This window comes from Phalangium opilio, unplaced genomic scaffold, assembly GCF_054372755.1.
Source record: "Phalangium opilio isolate 3A_F unplaced genomic scaffold, DU_Popi_V2 ptg000521l_1, whole genome shotgun sequence".
In the NCBI taxonomy this organism is placed as follows: Eukaryota; Metazoa; Arthropoda; class Arachnida; order Opiliones; family Phalangiidae; genus Phalangium; species Phalangium opilio.
The window spans coordinates 47,501-55,000 of NW_028324240.1; the positions used below are offsets into that span (position 1 = coordinate 47,501).

General features: G+C 51.7%; 1 pseudogene; it reads left to right on the top strand.

The window, feature by feature from the left end:
* LOC149589631 (large subunit ribosomal RNA) overlaps positions 1–7,500 on the top strand; it is a 10,090-nt pseudogene that overhangs the window by 397 nt on the left and 2,193 nt on the right.

Consider the following 7,500-nt stretch of genomic DNA (forward strand, 5'->3'; position numbering starts at 1 on the left):
AGAGTTCAAGAGTGCGTGAAACCGTTTAGAGGTAAACGGGTGGGCCCTCGAAGGTGATCGTCGGAGGGATTCAGTCGGACGTGACCGCGTGCGTCGTTCGTCTCTAACGGTGCGGACCTCGGTCGGCCGGGCGGGCGATTGCTGCGGGCCGTTTGGCGCATTTCCTTCCGTTCGAACTACGCTGCGACCGGTCTGGTCACTGAAAGTTGTCCGTCTTTGAAAGCGGGCGCCGGAAGGTGGCCGGTGGTTTCTCCCTCGCGGAGTTTCACGAGTGAGCGTTCGCCAGACCGGGGACGATTTTAGCCCTGTGCGGGCTACGCCGAGCACTCCCTTTACCGGGAACGAAGCGGCGGGACAGGTGTTGTCGTTCGGTTTGTCGTTTCACCTTTGTGTGAGCGGCTGCCGGCGATCTCCGCTGGTTTCCGTTCGCACTCGTCGATGCTCAGGTGGTCAGCAGCGAGTAGGTCGGTAACCCACCCGACCCGTCTTGAAACACGGACCAAGGAGTCTAACATGTGCGCGAGTCATTGGGTCTTGAATAGGCCCAAAGGCGAAATGAAAGTGAAGACCGGTTCGGCCGGTTGCCTTGGGATCCCGCGAGCCTCGCGTTCGTGGGCGCACCAAGGGCCCGTCCCGATCGCCTCGTCGACGGGGCGGAGCAAGAGCGTACACGTTGGGACCCGAAAGATGGTGAACTATGCCTGGGCAGGACGAAGCCAGAGGAAACTCTGGTGGAGGTCCGCAGCGATTCTGACGTGCAAATCGATCGTCAGACCTGGGTATAGGGGCGAAAGACTAATCGAACCATCTAGTAGCTGGTTCCCTCCGAAGTTTCCCTCAGGATAGCTGGCACTCGGAGAATGCAGTCTCATCCGGTAAAGCGAATGATTAGAGGCCTTGGGGTCGAAAAGACCTCAACCTATTCTCAAACTTTAAATGGGTGAGAAGTCCGGTTTGCTCGACTGAAGCCCGGACGGCAACTTGGATGCGAGTGCCAAGTGGGCCACTTTTGGTAAGCAGAACTGGCGCTGTGGGATGAACCAAACGCCGGGTTAAGGGGCCCGATACGAGACGCTCATGAGATCCCATGAAAGATGTTGGTTGCTATAGACAGCAGGACGGTGGCCATGGAAGTCGGAATCCGCTAAGGAGTGTGTAACAACTCACCTGCCGAAGCAACTAGCCCTGAAAATGGATGGCGCTCCAGCGTCGACCCCATACCCGGCCGCCGCGGCCGAATAAACCATGGTGTTTTAAGCCGCGGTGAGTAGGAGGGGCGCAGAGGCGCGCGTCGAAGGTGCCGAGCGTAAGCTCGCCTGGAGCCGCCTCTGGTGCAGATCTTGGTGGTAGTAGCAAATACTCAAGTGAGAACCTTGAGGACTGAGGTGGAGAAGGGTTCCATGTGAACAGCAGTTGAACATGGGTCAGTCGGTCCTAAGGGATAGGAGAAATCCGTTCCGAGGCGGGACCTCTCATTCGCAAGTCCCGCTGGTGACCGAAAGGGAATCGGGTTAATATTCCCGAACCCGGACACGGAGATCGTCCCCTTCGGGGGTACATTGCGGTAACGCAAACGAGCTCGGAGACGTCGACGGGAGTCCCGGGAAGAGTTGTCTTTTCTTTGTAAGGATTCGACTCCCTGGAATCGGCTCGCCCGGAGATAGGGATGGTGTTTCCGTAAAGCACCGCGCCTCTTGCGGTGTCCGGAGCGCTCCCGTCGGCCCTTGAAAATCCGAGTGAGAGGTAGTGATTTTCGTGCCGGACCGTACCCATATCCGCAGCAGGTCTCCAAGGTGAACAGCCTCTAGTCGATAGAAAAATGTAGGTAAGGGAAGTCGGCAAAACCGATCCGTAACTTCGGGACAAGGATTGGCTCTGAGGGCTGGGCCGATCGGGCTGAGGTCCGAAGCGGGTCTGGCACTGCACCGGGACTGGGCGAGACCGACCGGCAACGGTTTGGTTGAGCCCGGACCAGCGTCGGGGCCTTCCCGTGGAATATTTCAGCTGCGCGGCGTGCTGGGTCTCGTGCCTGGCGCGACCGTTTCGGTCGGCAACTAACAGCCAACTCAGAACTGGCACGGACCAGGGGAATCCGACTGTCTAATTAAAACAAAGCATTGCGATGGCCGTTGATCGGTGTTGACGCAATGTGATTTCTGCCCAGTGCTCTGAATGTCAAAGTGAAGAAATTCAACCAAGCGCGGGTAAACGGCGGGAGTAACTATGACTCTCTGAACCATGGGATATTACCTGGGCCAAGGCATCCGTGCGGCGGCTTGTAATTCTTTAAGGGTGTCCTATGGGTAGTAAAGTAGGTATTTGACATGTGCCTATGTACACGTCCGCGATTTAAGCACGTGAGAGTCGGTCACTGCGGCATTGAGCTGCAGGCTAACGTACAAGGCTTGTCCTAACTCCCTTCCGCACCCATTAAAGCCCAAGCCATGGGGTGTTGAAACAACTATGGTCTCTGGCAACCCACCAACCTGAATGACAGTACAACCTACCTGGAGTTCAGTGTTATTGCTCGGTCTACGTATCTGATTCTATATCTCGTCTTTCAACGGAGGAGATGCCGGGCCAAAATATCGCAAGCGCAGCAGTGCACGCAATTTACCAGTATCCAGTGAATGAGGGCAACGTTTGTCCTAAATGCTCGCCGGACTCAATTTTCATGGACCACGTATCCTGGAGACGCCACATCGTCGCGCATGGAGGGGTTACGATTTCGTATCAATGCCGGCGGTGCACCACAACCAAGCAATCATTAAACGCAATGTCCTCCCATTACGTGCATTGCAAGAAGTCAACCACAACGAGCCAAGCAACAGCAGCTACCTCGAGAAGTTCCACAGCCTCGCCGATCGTCACGTCCGCAACAACCTCGACGTCATCAACAGCCACGGAAACCCGCTTTCAATGCCGCTACTGTCCAAGGGATTTCTCATCGACTACCGGCCGCGGGGTTCACGAACAACGTACGCATCGTGCCCAGTACGAAGCCAGCCAACCTCGTAGTTCCCGTGCGCAATGGTCGGAAGAGGAGAAAGATATTCTCGCCGCTGCCGAAGCTCAACTTCCTCATGACACGAAGGACATTAATCTCACTCTTCGGCATACCCTACCATTACGGTCCTTTGACTCCATCAAGTCTCGTAGAAAGGCCGCCGATCACCGAAACCGCGTTCAGAACTTCCGCTTGTCAACCGTTGTCTCCGAATCCTCCAGCGATGAGTCCTCGTCCTCGTCGTCGTCACCTGAAAAAGAAAAGGAAGAATTAATCTACTTACCATCGTCGTTGGGAGATAACGCTCCCCGCCAAGATTCCACGGGTCGAGAGAAGATAGAACGGTTCTTCGTCGACCATGCCACGGATGCCGATCCACAGGCCGCGCTCATATGCACGGGAATTTTGGATGGGAGTTTTACTCTGAACTCCATTGCCAACCTATTTCCGGAACAAGACCCAGTCCCCCAGCGTGACCGAACAGTCCGTCGCAACTTTGTTGTCAGTAAGCGAAAGGAGCGTCATCGACGATTCAAATTACTGCAACGCCTATATAAAGCCAATAAGAAGCGGCTCGCGGCAGAAATATTCAATAACGTCGATGAAGTGGAATCGAAGCCAACATTGGACAACATTAACGATGTCTATGGCAACCTATTCTCAAAGCCATCCAAAGCCGATGCTGATCCCGTCAAGACTAGGCCACTGAAAAGCCCTGTATACTATCCCATAACGGTGGAGGAGGTGGTCGACGGGCTTCGGAAATGTTCATCACCAACGCCAGGCCCGGATGGCTTGTCGCTTCGGTTCCTACGTACGTCCAGCACCAAGATGCTCACATGCGTAATGAATGCCTTTTTATACTTTAAAGACATTCCCGCCTATCTAAAGAAGTCGCGAACTGTCCTATTGCCTAAAAAGGGAGATTTGACGCAGGCTGGCAACTGGCGGCCCATAACCATCGGCTCACTGCTTCTCCGCGTCTTTCATGGGATTCTCGCGAGACGCTTTACCGGAGCTATTGATCTGCATCCGGCGCAACAGGCCTTCCTTCCTGTGGACGGCATCAGCGGGAATACGCTTCTCGTGGATTACCTCATCTCAACCTCCCGTAAACGTCGCAAAGAGCTTAATCTTGTCTCTGTCGACATTAGCAAGGCCTTTGATTCGGTGTCGCACCACTCTATTCGCCGAGCCTTACGGGCTGCTGGGATGGACGACGATTTGATAGCCTACATACTTAACTCCTACCAGAATTGTGAGACAACTATTACCTGCGGACCAATGAAGACGGAACCAGTCAGAGTCACTAATGGGGTCAAGCAGGGCGACCCCCTTTCACCGCTTATCTTCAATTGTGTGATGGACGAGCTTGCTCGGACATTACCATCTCATATCGGTGCGACAGTCGGAGGCGCTAACTGCAACGTCATATTCTTTGCAGACGATTTAATCCTTGTCAGCACATGCAAGACGGGAATGGATGTTCTTCTCCACCATTTGCAAATATTCTTGGAAGGTCGCGGTCTGGCAGTGAACGTTAATAAATGTAGTGCCATGGCCCTTACGAAGATTGGGAAGCAAAAGAAGATTATAAATGACACATCATTCAAGTTCCAGTTCAAGGGCAACGATATTCCAAGCATTACGGGAGAGAATTTATTAACTTACCTGGGCATCCCGTACTCAGCGTCTGGAAAATGTCGGCCATCATTGGACAGAATAACGTCCGATCTAACGAAGCTTAGTAATTCACCGCTTAAGCCCCATCAGAAGATCGAGATCCTTAGGGACTTCTTGTTGCCACGGCACCTACACGTTTTCACGCTATCATACTTCGTTAAACAAGATCTGCGGAGGGTAGATTGCCAAGTGAAGACGTTTATCCGTCGGTTCCTGCGGTTGCCCAATTACTCGCCGTTGGGTTTCTTCTATGCCAAGGCACGGGATGGCGGTCTTGGTATTCCCTGTTTTGAAACAAATATTCCGCTGCAATTCGTTGCCAGAATAAAGAACTTGGAGTCCTCGTCTAGCCCTGTCATCAACAACCTGTACAATACTCACTATGTGTCATCTACGGTTAACCGTGTCTTGAATATGGTCCAATCAACGGGTAACTCTAAGGATGAAGTCCGAGAATACTGGCGCAACCACTTGTATAGCACAGTTTATGGGGCGGGACTCAGTCAAGCTAAGGATAGCCCGATATCCAATAGCTTCCTGATAGATTTTCAACGTGCCAAGTCATGTCTGCAGTTCTGCACTTGGGTCAAGGCTCGACTGAATCTCCTCCCATGCCGAGGCGCGCCGTCTCATCAAGGCAATAAGATGTGCCGGGCATGCCACAATAAGATCGAGAGCCTTTCACACATATCCAATGGTTGCCCACTCTCTAAAGCGAAGATGATTTCCCGCCATGATAAATTTGTATCGTTACTGAAGACGTCGGCGAGGCGGCCCAACACTCTAATCTCAATCGAGCCCCGGATAACGGATGCGGCTAATAATGTCCACAAGCCCGACCTTGCCGTCATCACGGACGAAGAAGTCATGCTCTGTGACGTAGCCTGCCCGTGGGAAACGCCTCGCACGTTAGAAGCAACATATCAGCATAAAGTTAATACTTACAACACACCGGGAATCCATGCTGCCGCGCAACTTCTGTGGCCGGGAAAAGCGATCCGATTCTCGGCCTTTGTTGTCTCAGCTAGAGGAGTCTGGTGCCCATTGAACGACGAGATCTGTGACTATCTACACCTTGGTCCCGGGTTTCGTCGACTTACTACACAAATTGCTCTTGAGCAAACTTGTAAAATCTACAAGTCGTTCATGGATGCGGTCCATTACCATTGAGTCCGGCGTTCTCTGTCGCACCTGCAAGGAGAAAAACTTCTGTAAAAAACGGGCGAGAACTTTTAATCGTATTAGACATTCGGCTAACTTAATCAAAATTATTATTATCTAATAACAAAAAAATTAATTAAAATTAAAGTACACTTACCTGTTACAAAAGAAAAAATATACTTACCTGGAAAAAAGAAAAAATTATATACTTACCTGAAAAAAATATATACTTACCTGGAAAAAAAAGAAATACTTACCTGGAAAAAAGAAAAACAAATTACTTACCTTTGTTGTTGCTGTTGCGCGCTAATATTAATCTGTATCCTTGATTTTTGAAGGAAAAAATAAAATATTTTATATAGCCAAATGCCTCGTCATCTAATTAGTGACGCGCATGAATGGATTAACGAGATTCCCACTGTCCCTATCTACTCCCCCCCAAGGGTACCACCTTGACGTGGTGGCGGGGGCTTGCGTGCACCTGCGAAGCGACGAGCGTTGCCGGTAGAGTTTCTCATGCCGGTTGGTCGTCGTGGAGGTGCCAGACTAAGTGTACCCACCCTCTGTTGAGGTTTCGGACCTTGGCAATGGTTCGTGTAAAACTTGCTTCCTTTGTTAAGGTTGCGGGTCTCGACAATGGCCCGTGTAAAACTTGTCCCACCTGTTTGCCGTGGGTGGCGTCCCGTAAGACTGGGGGAAGGAGTCCTGGGGGCTGAGGAGCGGGGGGCCCGGTTTCGATGGTTCCCCAATCCAACACTCCCCTTTGGTCCAGACCTTGGTTTAGACGGGTGGATCAGACTGGGTAGGTCTGATTCAATCGGCTGGCTCTCATACCAAGAGTCTCTCTATTCAATCGGGTGTCTTGGACTTGTTCCGAGCGCCTGAGTATGTCGCGGGGGTACCTCTGGGCGTGCGAATGCCGCTCCCCTTGTTGGGCTCCGTGGTGGGTGGAGAGCTCCCGCGATGAATCATTTCACATTTAACCATGGATAATTTAAACATGTCAACCATCTCCAACACCTCTCATGCTTCCGTTGCCATAGCGGATAGCTCGAGAGATATCTTGGCTGCATTGGAGGATCTTTTTGAGGTTCTTCCGGGTAGCCTTACTACCCAATATATTACAGAAAGAGCTGACGAGCTTGAGGACATACTCTCGGCTCAAGGCGCCCGTTTCACTCAGGCTGAAGCCGGTAAAATTCGCCGGTGGTTCGGCTATATTCAAGAGCAACTTCATATCCAGATGGAACGGGACTTGCAGCTTACAGCCCAGGTTAAGTCCCTCTCTCAACATTTCAAGAGCTTGTCTGAGGACAAAGCTCAACTTCAACTCCAACTTAGCGAGTCGCAATCGCTCTTACATCAAGCGCTGTCCTGCCAATCTCAGGTCAGTGACTTGCATTCAATTGTGAAGGAACAGGTGAGTGAGGTCAACTCCAACCTGAAGGAGGCCATATCCGCTCTCAGTTCTGCTCGTGAGGCTGATGTGATTTCCGCTCCTATCATTTCTACCGATTCCGACAACTTTCACCAAACCACCTGGGCTACCTTGGCTGGTGGTTCTAAACAGACCACCAAACCTAAGCCAGGCGCAGTCCCGGTGAAACTTTCCCATGTTCAGTCTGGCACCGCTCCTTCTAAAAAGAAGA